Source organism: Bufo bufo, chromosome 9 (assembly GCF_905171765.1).
Source record: "Bufo bufo chromosome 9, aBufBuf1.1, whole genome shotgun sequence".
NCBI lineage: Eukaryota > Metazoa > Chordata > Amphibia > Anura > Bufonidae > Bufo > Bufo bufo.
In genome coordinates, this window is record NC_053397.1 from 40,190,563 (window position 1) to 40,213,043 (window position 22,481).

Consider the following 22,481-nt stretch of genomic DNA (forward strand, 5'->3'; position numbering starts at 1 on the left):
CCAGATCCTCCTTCCCTGAATTCTTTCATTAGGGAAGTCAAGAATCCCCAATAGACATCAGATGGTTGGCTGAAATTATTCTATTGTGTATAGCCAGCTTAATAATTAGTATTTTGTATGTTGTAAAAACTATACTAAGCAAAGTGAACCAAGATGGTGCAATGGTGGACACCATCCCAATAGATTTCATGTATGCTTTAAAGAACAGATCCGTAGTTGCTTCAGAGTTGTGTTAGAATCAGCAGTAGTTCTCCTGTTCTTTCATCTTCTCCTGTCTATTCATTTGTTTAGGGAAGTTGCTATGCAATGGTCTTACAATTGATCTATTAGGCTCCATTCACATCCACAAAACACGGACACCGGTAATGTGTGTTCCGCATTTTGTGGACCGCACATCGCCGGCACTGATAGAATATGCCTATTCTTGTATACAAATTGCGGACAAGAATAGGACATGTTCTATTTTTTCGGGAACGGAAATGCGGACCCGGAAGTGCGGGTCCGCATTTCCGGAGCCAGGCCGCACATCGTGCGGCCCCATAGAAATGAATGGGTCTGCAATTCCATTCCGCAAATTGCGGAACGAAATTGCTTACGTGTGAATGGACCCTTAGTGTGAGTCAGCTGATCTGTACAGCTCCAGTTCATTTGGAGGGTCTGGTTGGTTAGACTTCCTTCAAATATTCCGGCTTCTGCAGTGTGTTGCTGGTTATAGCATAAACTCTGTGTGTTTAAATAGAATAATCATTGTATATGTCTAGAAGCTTGTTCCTTGCCTAGTTTGCTTCTTGTCAGTGTGCTTTAGTTCTTGTGGTTATTCTAGTCCAGTCCTTGTTTTTGGGTCATGTATTATTTTTGTTATCTTCTTGTTTGAATCTGTCTTATCTTCCTTCTACAGTAGTTCACCTCTGCTCAGTTTTGGTTTCTTTTCTCTGGATCTTAGTGTCCTTCTGTTGTGTTTGGTCCATATTGCAGATTAGAGCTGTCAATTGGTACATCTTTAGGAACAGTCCCGGTGTTTGGTGTTAGGGTCATTGCACAGAGATATGGTGTAACATATTTAGGGAAGGATTTGGGGAGAGTTACCTAGGGTCAGTTGTTCATCTCTGTTTGTCAGTAAGTATCCATCTGATCCATTAGCTGCCTCTTATCACCATCATCTGTTTGGACCATCATCCATTTACCATCAGCACACAATTCCAGTCATCTATTGGTGAGTTCCAGGTTTCTTACATTTCTATTATCTGCTAGTGTTGACATGTGCTTTGTATTTATCCTCATTCCACTGTTCAGCTGTTACAAATTTCTGCCCTGCTGTAAGTCCGTCCTGGGGATTTCTGAGTACTGGGAGACACTGTTAGAGAGTTAAGAAAGTTGACTGACTACTATAGGTGAATTCCAGTTCTGACATCTAGTGTCCAGACAACATCATTACAGGTTGCAGTTCTCGTAATGAAATCTTGCCTGCAGTGGTGTTCGTAGAGAAGTAAGGGCCCTATAGTAAGGATCAAACCAGGCCCCCCAACAGGACAGAAGGGTTTCTGCTTAAACCCTTTTCAATGACCCTTGGGCCATTTTTCCACTGTCTCATTTGCTAAAAGTTGTTCCTTTAGAGGTTAGAGTCCTGATCAAGTTTTCACCTCCAGTAGAAGAGAAGATAATCCCAACTAAGACTGGGCCCCATCTTGCCCTGGGCCCCATAGCAGTCGCATGGTCTGCCGCTATGGTAGTTACGCCCCTGCTTGCCTGCTAATAATATGAGTCTGATCAGTTAGCACAAATGGCTTCATTTTGCTAGACATTACATTATGTAGGGAAATAAAGTATAACTGTTACCGGTAATGATCCTTGAGAAAGTTCCAGGAAGATCATTGAAAGTTAAAAACAATGTAACTTGAGAGAATTACTGTATGGAAAACTAGTAATTGGTTTTGAAGCACGATAAGTTGCAAAGTAAAGCAAGTCCTACATAAAAAAGTTATAAAATGAAGCTCCTGGAAACTAATTTATATGTAGAAAACAGGAGCTACATCAGGATCAGTACAAGCAGTGTACCAGAAAATAAACCGGACCCACTCTCACCTGGTGTTCTGGTACAGGCACCTGGAACAGGAACAGGCGGACAACCAACAGTAAACGCATACTAAGACTTCAGTAAAATATTTTATCAGTTATATTACCGTTCTGAATGGCTGTATCCTCCAGTCAATTCCATGCACTGTAGATGAGCAGCGCCTGAGGCATTGTATGTTAAATGTGGTTTCAAATTATGACGGCACAGGAAAGACCATTGTATGAAAGTATCGTAACCTCATTCCACTGTAAGTTGTAGCTCACACTGTATTATCTAGTGTACCCAAACCTTTTGGATATGAGGACAACATTGGCATATGGTATTCACAATGAACTAAACTCTATCGTCTCATAACATCTAAGAACCTGCTCATTGTGGTCAACTTCCAGTCCACTGATACACCTGATTTATTTGTTTATTTACATAAATCAGCCAGTCCCTTACTAGGACCTGTAACAGCAGAGGTGCTCTGATGTCATGTCTTGACTCCATACTGTGGTGACCAGTACTGACTTGTCTTAAGGCTGTATTACACTGACGGATGTCCGAGCAGTGCGAGCTCCCATGGATGAGAACACATCCATCGGTGCTTGTTGCACTGGCCTGATTACACAGGCCAATGCAAACTGAATGCTGGAGCTGAATGCTGGTACAATTTGTTCCTCCCTCATTCAGTGCTATACATCATCGGCAGCACACCCAGGGATGTGCTGCCAATATTTGGGCAACTTTCATTCTTATGGATACCATTGAATACTTCATGACACTGCAGGAGCCGGTACACTTGGGTTTCCTATGCACAATACATACACATGATTAGTGAAGTGGAGTGGGGAAGGTGGGGAAGGTGGGGAAGGGGGGGGGGGGGTGCACCAGTAGAACATTCGGTTGCCAGCTTAATTTACAGGGAAAGTGTCATCAGTAAATGATCTATTGCTTAAGTCATACATTTGTGTTAAAGATTTTATTTATTTTTTTCACTGAGTTTTTTTTATTTTCCATGCTACTCTCTATATACTCTCATATAATCCTACAATTTTTACACTGACCATTAGGTCTAATAACAGGTCATGATTTGCTGTTCTGTCCAGATAACTTTTCAGTAGGCAGAATTGCAATGACAAGTAATACCTCTGCATATATAACACAGGATCCACCATTCACAATCGATGATATCACAGCTTATCAGCTCCCCCCTGACCTCTTCACAGGTCACAGAGCATGCCTAGAAAACTCTACCATATAAGTCAAGGGGGGAAGGGGGGGGTTCAGTTCCTGTCCATTGTCTCTTTAACATATTTTAGGCCTTGTGGTCAGTCTGAAAACTGTAGGATTATATATTTTTTTCTTTTAAATACAGTGACATTGTCTTAAGAAATCACCAAAAAAGTCTTCAAAAATGTGTTTAACATAAAATGTTTACTGATGACACATTCCGTTTAATTGACTCTTCTATCAAATGGAATATACAAAGTGGACAACCATTTCAAAGGGGTTATCCCATAAATGTAACACAGTTTTTTCTCACATATTTGGTGGATTTGCTTCCCTTTATGTGAGTAGGCAGCAACTCAGCAAGCTCTTGTTAACTCTTTCCTCACCTGCATAGGAAATATTTCCTTACATATAGCCCCAGCGATACATACGGTACATACCTCCACATCGTTCTCCACTGCCTAGAAGCTATACACTTCTGTGAATGTAATAATAAGGGTGAATAAATGAAAGGTGTCCGGACCGCTTCACTTGCTTCTCTATGAAACGACGCCAGCACTGAGGGAAGGGAGCAGGAGAGCTACTGAGCATGTTAGTCCACCACTGAATGCAGGAGAAGGTGGACCAGAAGAATAAACAGCAGGCGGTGCTACAAGAGAGGAGACTGTAATGTACAATATTTGTGTTGCATGTGTATTGCAATAATACTTCATTTGAAATGCTCTATTTATTGCATAGTGACACTTTTCGTGGGATAGCCCCTTATGGGCTAACTATACATCAACAGACTTGATTACTGAAGAACCATGTACCTTCACATTGCAGCTATAACCCAGTAACTATCTTGACCACTGCTTTCAAATTTCCATTTCCATACAGACACAAATCACGTGATGAAGTTTTGTATTTCCGATTTAAATAAATGTCCCTTCAAGTTTTCCGATGGAGAAATAACAGCTGATGATAGGGGTGGCAGGATTGTGAGATTTCAGAGTGCCGTATATTTATTTTCCAGCCATGACTGTACTTAGGGAATGTGAAAAGCTCACTCCTTGGGTAATACAATTGTACAGACTTTTGAAGTTGTAGACAGGTCAATGAAATCATCTTCAACACAGGGAGGGGAGGAACAATTTTGGATTGCATTGTGTGTGAAGTGTGATTAAAGATCATCAATAGCAGTGACAGGGATAATTGGCATAAGATGACAAAATGCAGTCAAACAATTGTCTGTGATCTCTGTTTTTACAAAAACACACAAAGAGAATGGTAAATGATTTCCTCTTGTGGGACGAGAGAAAATACGTTTAGGGCTTTTGTATAGTAACCGAGGAAACATTATTTGCAGGATGTCCTCTTTTACACCGCCGCCTGTTAATAATAAACTCTTTAGACAACTTTTAGAATGACATAAAATTCTTTCAAATTGATACAAAAACAGGAGATGAGTTAGGCTGGTTTCACACGAACAAGTTCAATGCGTTGAACTTGCAGCGTGTGTCTGCAAGAGCTCCTATTCTGACCTATGTAGCACTGATAGGATCGCATAGCATTATATTGATTCATGATGCTATGTAACAGCATTATGTCAGTGTTGTTCAATACATTCCAGACCTCTAAGAGTTACGTAGCATCATAAATCAATATAATGCTATGCGACCCCCGTCAGTGCTCGGAGGTCAGGATGGGAGCTCTTGCAGACACATGCTGCGAGTTCAACGCATTGAACTCGCTAGTGTGAAACCAGCCTTATAGCAAAGGACAAAGACCAAGCCCTTTCTGTTTTGGTGCCATCACAATTGCCTCTAGGCATTGTTTGTAGTTTTGGTTAGTTTTCACTGGCTTTACATTTTTCCTTTGATTCCTTTTGTTCAGATTTATTCTGTTTTAAAGGGGTTGGCTTACCTCAGACATTGGTGGCATATCGTTAGGGTATACCATCAATGTCAGATAGGGTCCCACCTCTGAGACATGTGCGACATCCTTTCAGTTCAATGCTGAGTTCGAAATGGAGAGCTTCTCATATAAGTCAAACTGCATGTTCCGTACCACGGCATAGATCTTAAATTGTGAATGTTACCCACAGAGGGGTAACATTCTTGGAGCTCTTAGGCCCCAATGCAAAATTGGAACACAAATTGTAGGTTTCTGTGATGTAAAAAAATGAGACAAAGATAAATCAATTCAGAACTTTTTCCACTTTTTTTTAAATCTTATAGGTGGAGGGAAGATTTTATTATATCACTCAGTCTTTTTGGGTATGTGTCTATCAGCATGGCACATTTTGACTCTTCTTTGCAAAAACACTCCAAATCTGTCAGATTGTGAGGGCATCTCCTGGGCACAGCCCTCTTCAGATCACCACACAGATTTTCAATCAGATTCAGGTCTGGGCTCTGGCCGGGCCATTCCAAAACTTTAATCTTCTTCTGGTGAAGCCATTCCTTTGTTGATTTGGATGTATGCTTTGGGTCGTTGTTTTTCAATTGAGTGGTACAGTTTATAGGTCACATTAAAGGTGGAAAAAGTTCTGAAATGAATTATCTTTGTCTCATTTTTTTACATCACAGAAACCTGACATTTTAACAGGGGTGTGTAGACTTTTTATATCCACTGTGTATATATATATATATATATATATATATATATATATATATATATATATACATATACACAGGTGAAACTCCAAAAAATTGAATATTGTGCAAAGTTCATTTATTTCAGTAATGCAACTTAAAAGGTGAAACTAATATATGAGATAGACTCATTACATGCAAAGCGATACATTTCAAGCCTTTATTTGTTATCATTTGGATAATTATGGCTTACAGCTTGCGAAACCCCAAAGTCTCAATTTTGAGGTACCCTTTGCTCAGGGGGTATGGATTAATTAGCTGACTAGAGTGTGACACTTTGAGCATAGAATATTAAACCTTTTCACAAAATTCTAATTTTAAGCTGCATTAATGCAATTCCTTTTAATTTGCATTACTGAAATAAATGGACTTTTGCACGATATTAAATTTTTTGGAATTTCACCTGTATATATATATATATATATATATATATATATATACACACACACACACTATTCTAAACAGAAACTTACAGAATTTCTTGTGTCCTCCATTGAGTTAATTCTAACTCTATTTGATAAAGGTTAAGAACTTATTTTTTTTTAAAACTGACAATAGGTCTGCACGGTCTGGTACTGTTTGTGGGGGCTGTGGAGAGAGAGCAGTTTAACAATAATTGGAGACTTTCTTTTTGTAACAAAACAATTTTTCCCAGCATCTCAGAAATCAAGGTCTTTACAGTCTGTAGATTGCATATTATTTTTGTAATTGCCCACCGCCGCGATTACCATTGAGTGCCAAATTGTCAGTGTCAAAGCAGCCTTACCCATGGTGGGTCCTGCACAACTGTAGTCTGACCTGACGAAATTACGAGGCCATTGTTCAAAATTGCTCATGTTATTTCATGGGTTATAAAAGGGTGCTGATGTTTTCTACAGTATAGAATGTCGTCTTACAATTTGCAAAATTGAGTTCTGAGTTAGAAAAAAATATATATATATTATTTTTTCTCTACAACAAACTTTTTCTAAATCAAAAGTACAATTGATGATAACAAACTACATAATAGATCTTATTAAAGAAAGAGGAAAAAGGGCTCCACTTACAAGACATTTCTCCTCCCCCTGCCTCCTGAAATGATCATTCATTTACCCACAGTTAAAATCCATCATGAGAGACAAGACAGACTATGAAGTCACTGAGAGATCGGTACATGCTGCCCATAGATTTCTATGGAAAGTGAAAGGGGAGTAAAAGGAAGTAGAGAGAGAGAGAGGCACACAGAGATGCTGTTGAAGACTCTAGTTTTCTACCTCTCCCTAGTGCTGGTTTAACAGCTACACTGTTCATTACTACCATATACTTTCCTCTATATTGTTGCTGCTTCAAAGTATGACTTTAAAGTGCAGCTGGCTGCATATAGTCAAGCCATGGCCATCCAATGCAGCCACTGGCTGCATTCTTTTATGACAATGTCATGTGGCCATTAGTTCCTGTGAGTGCATTCGTTTTGGCCGCACCATGGTGTCATACCCTTAAAGTAAGTCATACTATTAAAGATGACCTCTGATGCCCTTACAGAATTGCAGTTGGCCACATAACTGTGTAGTCGCATCATCACTGACTACTGTCCTAATTTTTTATTTTATTTTCATCTAGCCTCTCTTGTTTGGCTGCCATCGGTGCTATTCATTTTGTGGCCCAATTAGGCTCGGCCTGGCCCACCGGGAAGGCGGGGGATTCCTCAGTGGGCGCCCAGTCTCCTGCGCCCGGAGATAAGATGGAGGAGTAAATATTTCTCTTGTTTCTCAGGAGAGATAATTATTGTAGCCACTAGGTGGCAGTATCGCACAGTGATGCAGCCTCCTACTGGTGTAAATTGTACAGGAGGCCCCGAAGTATTTTCTAAACTTCCCGGCTGCTGGCAGTGAAGGAGGAGAGAACATGTCTGGCCATCCTCCTGTCCTCCCTGCTGTCAGAAAACTGTCTGCTGGAGAAAAGGACTCTTCTGCGGTGCTGGGCTGATTTCTCAGGTGTGTGACAGTAGGAAGCTGTCTAGACTGTAAGGGGGAAATAGGGGATTTTTTCTAGCAGACACAGATCTATGAATGTGTGCTGCTATCTGCAGGGTTCAGAGTGGCATTGGGGGGACTCTGAGCTAGCCTCTGCTTTAGGTGCACCCTCATAAGTGCCCCAGCTCCAGATGCCTCCCAATGCCCCCACTATAAATACACCCCTAATATTGCATATTTTCCAGTTGCCCCCTAATACCTCTGCTCCAGGATTGCCACTATTACCCTGCCTCAGATGACCCTAATGTTTCTGCTTTAGGTGCACCCCCATTGGTTCCCCAGTTGGACTTATGACTGAAAAATTCTGCAAAGTGCGGCACATTCTCTAGTATTGACACAAATGGTTTAGATGGTGGTAGTGATGATATTCCGTATTTACATGCATCACTGCTGCCATGTAAAGAGATACTGGTGGAGTGGTAGAGGATTTAAAGGGATTGTCCAGGTTTTCAAGTTATCCTCTCCACACCATAGGGCATAACTATATGATTAGTGGGGTCTGATTCTGCGACCCCCCACTGATTCCAGGAACGGGTCCTGTTCCCCCTTTTTGATGGTGTGGCAGGCCACACATATGCCCTGCTTCTCCATTTATTCTCTATGGGACCACTGGAAATAGCCAGTGCTGTACTCCGCCATTTCCAGTGACCCCATAGAGAATGGATGGAGAGGCAGGGCATATGCTCGACCTGCCATTAAATCAAGAAGGGGGATCAGTGGGGGCTCCAGCATTCAGACCTCTACGGATCACTTAGTTATTCCCGATCCTGTGGATAGGGGATAACTAGAAAAGTGGACACAGGCCCTTTAACGAGCATTTTTATTTTAGTTTGACAAATTTTAAATTTTTATTTTATTTCTTTTTTTTTACACCGAAAGAAAACCTTTAAAAATAGGGAATGTGAAAAGGTCCAACAGCTATGACACGACAGGTGATAAGTGTCTGATTGAAGGGGGTTTGACTGCTGAGACCCCCATGATCAAGGGAACGTGGTCTTAAGACTCTTGTGTACATAGATTTGCGGTAATGTAATTGAATGTCTCAGGACCCCTTTTTTTATGATCAGTGGTTGTTCCAGCAGTCAGACCCCAGCAATCTGATATCTATCACCTATCCTGTAGATGGGCAATAGGTCATTATGTTAGGACAATTGTTTTAAATATAATGTAGATTATGTGCAATATGAGGAGGTTAAGATTTGGTAAAGTTCATGCCAGACATTTATGCTTAAAGGGGTTAAAAAAGTTTTCTCACTTCAGTAAATGGCATTTATCATGCAGTTCATATAACGCACTTACTAATGTATTGTCATACTCCATATTGCCTCCTTTCCATCACATTATACACAGCACGTATAAGTGGTTATTACCACCGTGTAATCCAGCAGCGGTGGCCGTGCTTGCACACTATAGGGCAAGGTTGAAAGTGCGCATAGGCCAACACCTTTACCTATAGTGTGCAAGCACGGCCACCGCTGCTGGATTACACGGTGGTAATAACCACGGATACGTGCTGTGTATAATGTGATGGAAAGGAGGCAATATGGATAATCACAATACATTAGTAAGTGCCTTTCTCTACATGATAAATGCCAATTGCCGAAGTGAAACAACCCATTTAACCCCTTTAAGTGTCCTACACTTAATAGAGTTAGGCATACATGTCTTGGTGTGAGTATTGCTTGTTTCCTATGTGTGATTGGTGTGTGCTATATATGATCTATGTATCAGTGGTGCATGTGCAGAATGTCACATATGCAATAGTGACGTGTGACCCATGTATAAGTGTCTTATGTCCCACATCTGTCCAATGAGTGATTGGTGTGCGCTGCATGTGTCTTGTTTCTGACTTAAGTGCAGGATATCCATATATGTGTAAATTCTCCCACGTGTATGTTTGTGCATTTTGCTGTGACTGTCCGCCATCATACTTCATCTTTAATATTTCTGTTATCACTGTAAGTGCTCATGAACACGACCGTTGGATGTTTTGCAGTCCTCAAATAGCAGTTCCGTAAAACATGGATACCGGGTGTGTGCACTCCACATTATGCGGAACAGAACAGCCGGCCTCTAATAGAACAGTCCTATCCTTGTCTGTAATGTGGACAATAATAGGACATGTTCTATCATTTTGCAGAACGGCCATGCGGACATACAGACACAGAATGCACACGGAGTCATTTTTTTTTTTTGCGGCCCCATTGAAGTGAATGGAATGGTACGGACATGGAAAAAAAATAAGTTTGTGTGCAGGAGCCCTAAGGTGGGCCCCCAGAATCAGTTACACTGGTGGGCCCTAAGTACTTCAGTCCGACACTGGGCCCAATAGCAACAAATAGTCAGAGCACAGCGCTTATTGTTATTGGAACCTCAACCATAAAAAAATACCATACACTTCAAAATTATTGCCAAACGACTTTCGCTGAACATCATGAAAAAAGTACAACAAAAATAAATAATCCTTGTAATGTGCAAAGTCGTAAAACGTCAAAATAATAAAAATAATCAAAATTTTATATCACTATAATTGTAGTGAACCATAGAATCAAATTAGCATGTCATTTGCTTCACAAATCTAGTCAGTAGAAAAATAGAAAAGTTATAGCACATAAAAAAAACTGAACTGTTACCTTCAATTAGTTGCTTAACTTTCTTGCAGACCCTCCAGACCTATGGTGGGAATCTTGGCTTAAAGGGATTCTGTCATCAGAAATGAGTCCTATAAGCTAAACATATGGCGATGTCCCTTGTAAAACACTGAATCCTAAAGTGAGTTTATCAAATGCCCCTCTATATTCATAAAAAAGAGGTTTATATCACCTGTCAATCACTTCAAAATGTGTCCAAGGGGACGTCTCATGGTGAAAGGTGCCCGGCTGCAGCCATCTCGTTTAGGTGCCCAGCGCCGCCTTCTGAGCTGAAATCGTCGCCCTCCCTTTCATGTGATCCGCCTACCTCACGTCATCACTGCCTCTCTAGCCACCGCTCGCTTCATCCAGATCCCGCGCGTGCGCACTAGGTATAACCTGATGCGCCCGTGCGGACTACTGGCAGCGGCCTCGTTTAGCGAAGTGCGCATGCGCCGGCCGGCGCACTTCGCTCGAACCTCCACTTCAAAGCTAGTACCTAGTGCGCACGCGCGGGATCTGGATGAAGCGAGCGGTGGTTAGAGAGGCAGTGATGACGTGAGGTAGGCGGATCGAATGAAAGGGAGGGCGGCGATTTCAGCTCAGAAGGCGGCGTTGGTCACCTAAACGGCCGGGCACCTTTCACCAGGAGACGTTCCCTTGGACACATTTTTAAGTGATTGACAGGTTATATAAACCGCTTTTTTATGAATATAGAGCCACAGGGGCATTTGATAAACTCACTTTAGGATTCAGTGTTTTACAAGGGACATCGCCATATGTTTAGCTTATAGGGCTCATTTCTGATGACAGAATCCCTTTAACTAGTGCCCAACACTGGGTGCCGGCTCCATCGCTCCCGATCCAAAGCCGCAGATCTCGTGTCTCCTCATGTCAACATCTGGTTTGACGTGGGTCACATGGTCATCACAGCCAATGACTAGTCACCTATGGACATGTCACCTATGTATTATGTGACCGAGTGATAGGATGTATGGGTGACACATCAATGCCGCAGCCAGTCATTGACTGTGGTGGCCACATGACCTGTGTCAAACAGAATGTTGATGCAGGGACACCAGAGACCTGCTGAGCTGGAAACGGGAGCTGGAACCCAGCATCGGGGACCAGATAAGTATGATTCCCACCGATCATGTTAAGGGGTCTGCAGGAAATGTCCCCAGGGCTAAAATACCCCTTTAAGGTCCAAAACTTTCTATGTTCCTCCAGTGGTTAAGATTAACAAACCAGAGTTTTTTGGTTCCTTTCATCTCACCACATCATTGCCATACTGAGTCCTAAATAATAAAAAAAAATTCTCGTATGACAAAACGTGAATATTTTATCGTAGCTCAGCAGAGGCTCACCTCCCATGGATTATACAGTAAGTCGTGCCTGCAAACTTCTGTTTGTGTAATAGATTTGAGAGCTTTTCGGATGCTTTGGGAATGAAACCTTGTTTGGGCTTCGTGTAAATTTAACCATTTACATTTAATCTTTTAATAGCTTCTTTCCACAAAATGTCCTAAGTGGTTCGGCGTAGGGACGAGCACTAGGGAATCTGAAAACCCTTTTCCTGGCTCAATTTGACTCATTGTTTTCCTCCCAAGATAATGAAAGCTTTAAGTCACATAAACATCTTTAAAATGAAATGAATTATGCCCAGATTTGGCAGCGTTTGCGGTTACGGGATTTCTGTCAGCATTTGCTGCTAATCTTTTTCTTTTTGTGGCTTGTACTGTGGGGAAGAAAAAACAAGTCTTGACATATGTCTAACAGCAATGAGTCGGGGGTTGTCTCCAATATATCCACTAAATGATAATCTTCGGTAGCACTGAAAACACAGGGTGAAAGAACCCAACAATACATGTTATTTTGAAGTATGCAATATTTAGCTACATTCTAAGGCCTCGTGCACACAAACGTATTTTCTTTCCATGTCCGTTCCGTTTTTTTTTTTGCGGACCGTATACGGAACCATTCATTTGAAAGGGGTCCGAAAAAAACAAAACAGAAGTTAGTCCGTGTGCATTCCGTTTCCGTATGTTCGTATTTCCGTTCCACAAAAAAATAGAACATGTCCTATTTTTGTCCTCATTCCGGACAAGCATAGTACTGTCATCTGTATTTTTTTTGCGGACCGTAAAATTCATACGGTCGTGTGCATGAGGCCTAAGTATGTAAACTGACTGTGACATATTCTTACTACAGCCTGTGGCATTAAATATTGCCAACAAATATAGCAGGGCTGAGTTTGTCAACATAGCAGACATGATGTTGTCTTCTGGCCCAAGTGAATGGTAGCTCGGGTGCAGTACCCCGGCACAACCACTACATAGTGGACAAAGCTTTCTGCTTCTGCCTCCATCCAATGTTTTGTTTGTGGCACAGTTGACAATTGCAGATAATAACTGGCCAGAGGGAGGCCCCCACCGATCTGATATTGGTGACCTATCTGGAGGATAGATCAACTATGTCTAAAGAATAGAAAATCCCTTTAACATCCAATAGGAACTCATAAACAACAACTCATAGATTTATTAATTTGATTATTTTTTTGTGCCCTTTTAAGTGGCTCAGATGAGTCATATATTTCATGTTAAAGGGCTTCTGTCACCCCATTAAACCGTTTTTTTTTTCCTTTACTAATAATCCCTAATAGCTATCTTCAATCTGCGCAGGCGCACTGAGAGGCGGCCACTCAATCGGCCGCTCCATCCTCAATGCGCCTGCGCCGGGTGTAGATGTGACGTCATCGGCGCAGGCGCATTGAGGAGCGAGCGGCCGAGTGAGTGGCCGCCTCTCAGTGCGCCTGCGCAGATTGAAGATAGCTACGGCCGCTGCGCAGGCGCCAGATATTGAATGAAAACAGGCAGGGCCAGCAGAGAAAGATCCCGTCCGCTGGCCCTGTCAATCAACAAGCAGAGGGGGCGTCATTACGATCGGAGGATGCGGCTGCTACCAGCAAGTAGCCGCCCTACTTGCTGGTAGCAAGGTAATTTACATATTATAAAAATCGATTTTTAGCAAATTCTACTGAACGAAAATCATTAATTAGCTTATGTATGGAGAGATCGCAGTGTAGGGATTATTAGTAAAGAAAAAAAAAACGGTTTAATGGGGTGACAGAAGCCCTTTAATTTTATTAATTATAATTTTTTTAATGTTGTAGCTATTTCTTTTATTTTTATAAAAAAAAAAAAAAAAGAAATGTCAAGTAAAATGTAACATTGAACAATCATTTTACCCGGCTGATGACAGACCATTATCATCTGCAAAGAAGATAGCTGTATGGGAATTATTATTTTTTTGGTGGTAGGATGAAAGATGTTTTTTTTATAGAGATAGATGTTCCCAGCTGGCGTTTTCACCCCTTGCACGGTTTCATTGAACATAACTGACCAATATGGTAGAAATGCTGTTTAACCACCAACCAACTTGTATCTATAATGTATATAACTACTTTAAAATAGTTTTTTTTTTAAATGATAGATGACGGCCCCTGCCTTAAAGACCAAGGTGTGGCACAGTTAACGGCATTTAGAGCCTTATTTATGTATAAAGCATTGGTATTCTCCCTTTTCTAGACCTTTATCAGTACTATAGAGCTGTCATTAAATCCTCTTGTCTTCTGCTGCAGAAAACAGGAAGCATCAGGCTATTATATGTTCTCTCTCATGATTCTGAAGATAAATTCCTTTTGAAGCAGTTGTACCACAAAATTTTTCTACATTTTTCAAACCAGCACCTGGATTTGAACACTTTTTGTAATTTCATGTAATTAAAAATGTATTATAACCATTAAAGGGGTTCTCCGGGAATTAAGAAAATGAAAATACTTAAAGGGTTTCTGTCATGAGAAATAACGTTATGTAGCGGACTGACATTAGCGATGTGCTGATGTCAGCAATACATACCAGTACGCTTTATAACTCCCTGCCTGCCGCCGATCTCGTAAAATAAAGACTTTTCAAATATGCTAATGAGCCTCTAGGTGCTATTTGGGCATTGCTGCAGCACCTAGTGGCTCGGTCTACGCACCCTTTGGCACGCCCAGGTCCAGTTGATTGACTTTCGAGTTCTCCTCAGTGTCCCGTAAATCCCGCGCCTGCGCCGTCCCTCACAGGTGCAGTGAGTGAAGAATGCACTCCTGCTGCTGGCTTCCTTCCTTTGGCGCAGGTGCAGTGAGGAAGCCGGCAGCAGAAGCGCGTCCTTCACTCACTGCGCCTGCACCGAATACTAAACGGGGCGGCGCAGGCGTGGGATTTACGGGATAATGAGGAGAACTCGAAAGTCAATCAACTGGACCTGGGCGTGCTAAAGGGTGCATAGACCGAGCCTCTAGGTGCTGAAGCAACGCCCCAGTAGCCCCTAGAGCCTCATTAGCCTATTTTAAAAGTCTTTATTTTAAGAGAACGTCGGCAGGCAGGGATTATAAAGCGTACTGTTATGTACTGCTGACATCAGCACATCACTTTACTATAAATATATTCACAAATACATTTTATTAGCTATAATAATTCATTTTGGCTATGGAGAAATCACTAGGAGAAATAAAATGACCGCCGTCCTATTAGTGCAAACAAAACCTGTCCTAATCACACAGCAGAACAAGTTATTTTACAACACTGAGGTAAAGAACTGCTCATCTCATCTCTGCTCTCCTTGTCAGGGATTATGATCCTGAATACTGATGATAAGATCTTCAGATGAATCTCTTTAGGAACGGAGTTCATGAGGAGACATGAAGTACAGAGAGGATGGACAGGACAGACTGTGGTAATGGAGACTGCATACAAGAGCTGCTGCTCATTATCTACACCCCCGCTATCCTCTCTGTACTTCATGTCCCTTAATGAACTTCATTCCTACAGAGAGTTATCTGAAGATCATATTAAACTGTATTTAGGATCATAATCCCTGACAAGTAAGAGAGGAGGATGGCGCAGCTCTTTAACTTGTCTTCCTGTGTGATTAGGACAGGTTTTGTGTGGACTAATAGGATGGCGGACATTTTATTTCTCCTAATGATTGCTCCCTGGACAAAGCGAGCCATTATAACTAATGAAAGGTATTTGGTAATCTATTTATAATGAAGTAATATTTAAGTATTTTAATTTTCTTAATTCCCGGAGAATGCCTTTAAGATATTCAATAAAATTTGTCTGTATAGCACCACCTGCTTTTTGTCCTTTCGCTCGTTTTTTGTCAGTCTCACTGACTCACTCGGTTTAAAACTTCCACTGCCACCAACCATGTGTTCTGTTAGAAGTACTGTAGCGTCAGTTACAGGGAATGAGCTACAGCAGAAAGGACATGCCCCCTGAGCTATAAGCCTGAAAGAAATCTAGCAAAACAATTGAAACAATGAATGGGGAGATCTCAGGACTGATGTGCGGTACAGGATTGGTTCTAAGTTTGTTAGAAAGAGATTGCCGTGTCCTATATAATGTCTGATTTTAATTTTTCTACATCAATCATGGCATAATCCCTTTAAGTGTCAATATGTTCAATTTCCCTCATAAAAAACCTATACTACTTATCATCGCAATACATTTCCACGAACTTTCAATTTTAGAGGGTCCACCTTTTAGAACATGGATCAGCATTGTTCGTCACTCCAGCTGCTGTGAAACTACAACTCCCTTCAGGCACACTTATTCCACCGTTCTCAAAGTGAAAGGAGGATTCTGGGAGCAGGGGTGCACCACCAATGAGGCCAGGTGAGGCGATCGCCTCAGGCAGCACCAGGTAGAGGCAAGCGGAAGGGCCATGGGCAATGAGTGCCTTGATTGTGGCAAAGGGGTTAGGTTGAGAAATTGGGATTTGTAGTTTCCGAACAGCCGGAGTGCTGGAGGTTGCTGATCCCTCTTCTAGAAGGTTACTGTCACCTACGGATTTAATGTGGGGAGGCCTTGATAGTTGAATGTAACCCGTACAATTTATTTCACCTTTAAGGCTCAACATGAAATAAAACAGACTCAGCGATAAAATGCCAAAGGAAGAATAGATAGCCCAATTTCACCAGGGTATTGGCAGCGACTGTATTTCTACTTCTCCCTGCCCGTGTTTCTGTATTATGGGATGTAAAGCTTCTATACAAGTAAAGCTGTGTGTCCATATTTCAGGAACATGCTGATTCTGCACCACTGAAACATTAGTCCTGTAAATTGAATGTCCCAGCTGCACCATTGTCTGTCTCTTATTAAATAGATTTTTTTTTTCCAAAGAACATGTTCAAATTTAAACAGGGAAAGTTATTGCTACAATACAAAAAGCTTGTTCTATTATTTCTCTGTCATTTTATATTTTTTTTACACGTGGATGTACAGTTTGTAGGTTTGGGAGGCGCAGGACATAACTTATCTGCCACTGTGTAAATAAAAAAGCAAAAAAAAAAGACATTTCCTAAAAGAGATTTTCTTAAAGAGAGCCGTAACCTCTACTAACATGTCTTTTCTAGTGACTATTTGCATCCCCTATGTAATGATAATTCTGGAGCATCAATTCCTATGACTTTATGTTAGTCACAGCTCCCGTCCTGACCTCCCAGAACTGCTGGGGTCGCATAGCATTCTATTGATTTATGATGCTATGTAACCCTTACAGTTCTGAAATGTATTAGATAACACTGACAGCATTATGTCAGTGTTATCTAATACATTCCAGACCTCTAAGAACTTCAGTCAAGGTGGCTGCAGCAATCAAATGTATAAGGGTAAGTATGATTGTATTCATTTTTTTATTTTATTTCACACTCTATTATTGCTGTCGGATTGCGGGATCAGCTATGAACGTACCATCTGAGAAGAACAGTGATGGGGAGCGGCGCAATTGCCGCTCCCTGTCATTGCACCCACTATTTACAAAGAAATGCGCTTCGTAATGAAGTAATTCATCACAAAGCAATTTGTTTTATGAAATTCGGCAAAGCAGCCAAATCGAATTTTCCAATACTTCGCTCATCTCTACTTAAAGGCTATGCACACCTTTGGGGATAATTTTTTTTATTATTACATTGTACTCATTGAGCAAATTTGAGCTTTTTTTCTGTACAGAGCTGAGATGCTGTACTAGCTGCCTGTGAGTTTTTTGTCTTTTCCGTCAGACCAGGAGCAGACGGACCCCTTATCTCTGCTCTCTGACCTCCTAAACACTCATTATAGCTCAGTTCTTATCTTACTGATAAGAATGTGGCTTAAATAAGTGTTTATGACCTCTCAGTAGTTTAGCGATAAGGGTTCTTGGATGACCAGCACAAAGTGAAAGTGAAAGTACCAGTCACACAGTTAGAAAAACAGTCAACCCTTTGTGACAGAACAGCTCAATATTTTGAATAAAGGGCAATTGAAAAAAAAATTTTTTGCCAAAAATAAGTAACATGCCATCATAAAAAAAATTGCCTCAAAAGGTGTACATAGCCTTTAAGGCCTCTCCTTCGCATAGAGCCTATAGCAGCTTTACGGGCTACCAGTCTGGTACTCTCTCAGCGGTAGGTCTGTCACGAATTTGTACAATGTACTTCAGGTTCTTCTTGTGGAGATCCAGCTTGTACGGGGAAATCTTTCAAGCAATGTTGCCTGGGAAAGAAGTATGCAAATGAGCTCTCCTCTCCTCCTGAGTTCCTTGTCCACGTGCAGCATGGTGTCACTCACTAAAAGCTCTTCTACATAAGCGCATAGTAGTTTTTGTTGTTTCGGGATGTTTTTGCAGCTGGGACGTTTCATGACTTCTCCCTGGAAAGCACAATAAGGAGTCTGTTTGGGTTGATTACATCTTCGAAGCTGATTTTTCATTGTATTTTACCATCTTTTTCTTGATTTACTCCAATGTTCACCAAGGGCGAGATGAGATCATTAGTTTACCCTTCTCCATCTTTCATCCATCTGACATGTGCACGTCGGTTAATTCAATTAGACAGGAGTGCAGAGCAGTTTAATGAATCCCGCATGTCGTCTTTCCGTAATCTGAGGGAACAGTTCACGGGGTATCCATTTGATTTTTATTATCCGGTCCGTCTGTGTTTCATGGCTAGATTAAAGAGAATTTAGGTTAATCCACAGCCTGCAAATTATTTAAAGTTTGATGTGATATTAATCCCAGGAGTGATAAATTGTTTTACTGGAGGAAGGAGTTCGGATGTAATCTCTGTACAATACTTAAATCTATTTTGACTGATTTTCATGTGAAGTCAAATTTTAATGCACATCGCACAATTATAGGATTTTATATAATACATGCACAATGGTCTGTTTTTTAATCCCTTCTTCTGAACTGAGTATTTGCCCTGTGTGAATGTGCTTTGGAAGGCATCTGTCAGCAGATTTGTACCTGTGACACTGGCTGACCTGTTACATGTGCACTTGGCAGCTGAAGACATCTGTGTTGGTCCCATGTTCCTATGTGCCCGCATTGCTGAGAAAAAAGATGTTTTAATATATGCAAATGAGCCTCTAGGAGCAATGGGGGCGTTGACGTTACACCTAGAGGCTCTGCTCTCTCTGCAACTGCTGTGTCCTCTGCACTTTGATTGACAGGACCAAGCAGTAAAAACGTCATCCTGCCTGGCCCTGTCAATCAAAGTGGAGAGGGCACAGCAGTTGCAGAGAGAGCTGAGTGGAAGAGCCCTCATCCAATCCTGGCGGTCATGTCAGTGCAGCGGGGACAGCGGAATCGGCAGCGCTACAGAGGGGTAAGAACTGCGCATAATCTCTTCTCTCCACAGGTCAGCACCCAAGAGTATTGTCACCAAAGCCTGGAGAACCTCTTCAAACATTCTTGATTACATAGTTGCCATACCCACTGAAATCAACAGGTTAGGTCATCGTTCATCTAATATCTATAGCCAACTTTATTCCTCTTGACCACCCCATATACATCCATTAGTGTTGAGCGAATCAAAGTATCCGAATTTGATTTGCCGCAAAGTCGAATTTCCTCACACTTCGTGGTAACAAGTACATTTTCCCTGAAATGGAGGTAAATCAAAAATAAAAATACATACTCACCTCATCCATATGTGCACGAAGATACCACGCCAAATCCCTTGCATGGTGATGTGATGACGTCATCCGCGATATCTTCAATCAAGAAGGCCACCGCGGCCTCTACTCTACAAATGGATAAGGTGAGTATTTTTTTATTTATTTTTTTAAACAGATTAACTCTGAAAAGCCCCTGTCATTTTGCCTATTACATACAAAAAGTGCGCTTCGTGATGAAGTCATTTGTTACAAAGCAAATTTCTTTGTGAAATTCAGTGAAGCAGCCAAATCGAATTTTTCATAACTTCGCTTCTCTAACATCTCTAACATTCATGCCTGATTCAGCTGAGGATGCATGTGTTCTCAATACACCAGGATAGTAATCCACTGACAGATACCTCTGGAAGTGGTTTAGCTCCCTTAAGAACGAAAGGATTAGGCATGTTGAAATTCAGCATGCCCTTCCCTTCCCTGACATCTGCCCTTGGGGGGAGAATCATAACACTGACATATGCGTTCGTGACGCAGCCGGTCCTGCTGAAATTAGAGTGTTCAGCGACATTCATCTCATGTGTTTAGCCACCTATGAATAGCTACCCCCCCCCCCCCCCCGGCCCCCCCAACCAAGCATGCATGTGTTCTCAATGGGCAGAGGGGTATAAGTAGCTGTGAGAGAAGGGCCCTCATAGCAGAAATCAAAATTGACCCACCAGTTATGTTTTACCACCCAAAACAGAATTGCCTCCTTTCCCTTCCATGACCCTAGTTCCAATTCCCCACTCCCTTAGGGCTCTTTCACACGAGCGGATGCCGTGCGGGTAATCTGCTGAGTGAGAGAGAGCCAAGCCCCGTTCTGGACAGCAGAGACACGGAGCAGTAACATGATTGATGATGCTTCTTGCCTCTCTGTGACCTTTTTACTACAAAATCACAGTGACAACTTTATCTCACTGTGATTTTGTAGTAAAAAGGTCACAGAGAGGCAAGAAGCATCATCAATCATGTTAATGCTCCGCGTCTCTACTGTCCGGAACGGGGCTTGGCTGTCTTTCACTCAGCAGATTACCCGCACGGCATCCGCTCGTGTGAAAGAGCCCTTAAAGGGGTTACCCCATGAGTAAAGTAAAAAAAGAAAATCAGACACCGTATAGCACATGACAACCTCTTTCTAAGAAAGCTAAGACCAGCAACGTTCCTCACATGGATCCAGAGATCTCCCCATTCATTGATCCAATTGCTCTGCTAGATTTATGTCAAGAGGGCAGATCAGTGGGGGTGTCCTTTCTGCCGCAGCTGGTGAGTTGAAGGTGTACTGTATGTCAACCTCAGGGAGCTGGACAAAGAACTGCAAACAGCAGGTGGCGCTATACAGATACATTTTATGGAACAGTTCAGTGGCTATACTAAATTTTTAACTACATGCAATTACAAAGGTATTCAGATCCAGGAGCTGCTTTGAAAAATGTAGAATTTTTCTTTTCTTTTTTGAGTGGCAACCTCTTTATGTAATTGTGGGTGATTGAGTCAGCACAACCTGTATGTAGGTGCACATCACTATGGCGAAATACATATACAAACGCAAAACACAAATGTAATAGCACTCTGCAACCAGCATTCTGCCCTGCCTCTATGCTGGATGAGGCATTGGTGTACATTTTGGCCAAAGCGTAATAAGCCACTCACCACGTCAAGGTCACCTCTATGGAGTGGTCCCTAACACTAGCTCCTACCTGTTTATGGGCCATGACAGCCACACAAAGTCCAGGGAATGCAGGTCAGCGTGCACGCCAAGCACACTCTGCTTTTAACCCCGTCCGGTGCCATTACAGCTTTCATCGGATCCAGGGATGCAAGTACCAACATGCACGCTGAGCCCACTATATACTTCTCCTGGAGCCAGATGGCTAATGGTAGGTTCTATATAAGCAGACTCAGTTTTATACTGACTTTAAAACCAGCCTCCAGGACAGATTGACTGGTCAGGTGTGCAATGACTCCAAGGAGATCGCCACGCCTCCAATATATACTACAAAGAAAAAATGTGGGGAATTGGGTCAGCACAACCTGTATATAGGTGCACATCACTATGGCGAAATACATATACAAACGCAAAACACAAATGTAATAGCACTCTGCAACCAGCATTCTGCCCTCTTTATGTAATTGCTAACTGTACATGGTGGGAGTCCGGTACAGGTTCTCAGTAGCCGGCAGATAAGAGGGATGGACAATCAAGGACTGGGCTCCTTCCCTTTCAAGCGCCATATATCTGCAGCATGAGCCCTCACAGTTTATTGTAAAATCTGTGTAACCGGAGTCTGGTTTTAACATCGTAGCTGCTCATCACTTTTATCTACATGACATGATTTTTACAGACCAGGAAATGTATAGTCCATATGTCGAAAACATTTTCCTACATGGGGCTCAATTGTTTGTTGCATCCCGCCGTATGACAGCTAAGCTCCACCTAGGGTGGGAAAGGTTTATTAAATCGTAGCTGATAATAATGTATCATGTAAAGAATAAGATGCATTTATTTTCATTCTGCATTGCTCCATTCTGACCCATCACTGGCCTCGCCTAGAGGTTTGATAAATTTCCGTTTTTCAGGTAGTGTCAATAGCGCCACCTACTGTTATCAACCGACGGCTGGAAAGAGCATGCAGATTTACGGTTCCATTCACATACATTGCAGTGCTTGAACATCACATCTCATATTGTATATAATCACAGTCCCAGACGCGACTGACATCATTGAAGATCGCCCTGTAATATACATTACATTTCCCTACAATTCCTGAAAGCATAGGCGGTGGTAGCTAATTATTCAATTATCCGTTCCCCTCTGTTTGCGCTTCTTGACAGGTAGATTACACTTGTCTATCCAGATTACAGTCTTTGAAACACTCAGACGTAGATTGCATTTTGTT

The 22,481-nt window shown here is 41.8% G+C and overlaps 1 protein-coding gene across 1 annotated transcript in view; it reads left to right on the forward strand.

Annotated features, from left to right (window-relative positions):
• Window positions 1–22,481, forward strand: part of CACNA2D3 (calcium voltage-gated channel auxiliary subunit alpha2delta 3) — a 959,782-nt gene that overhangs the window by 431,251 nt on the left and 506,050 nt on the right. The gene's annotated exons all lie outside the window — the stretch shown is intronic.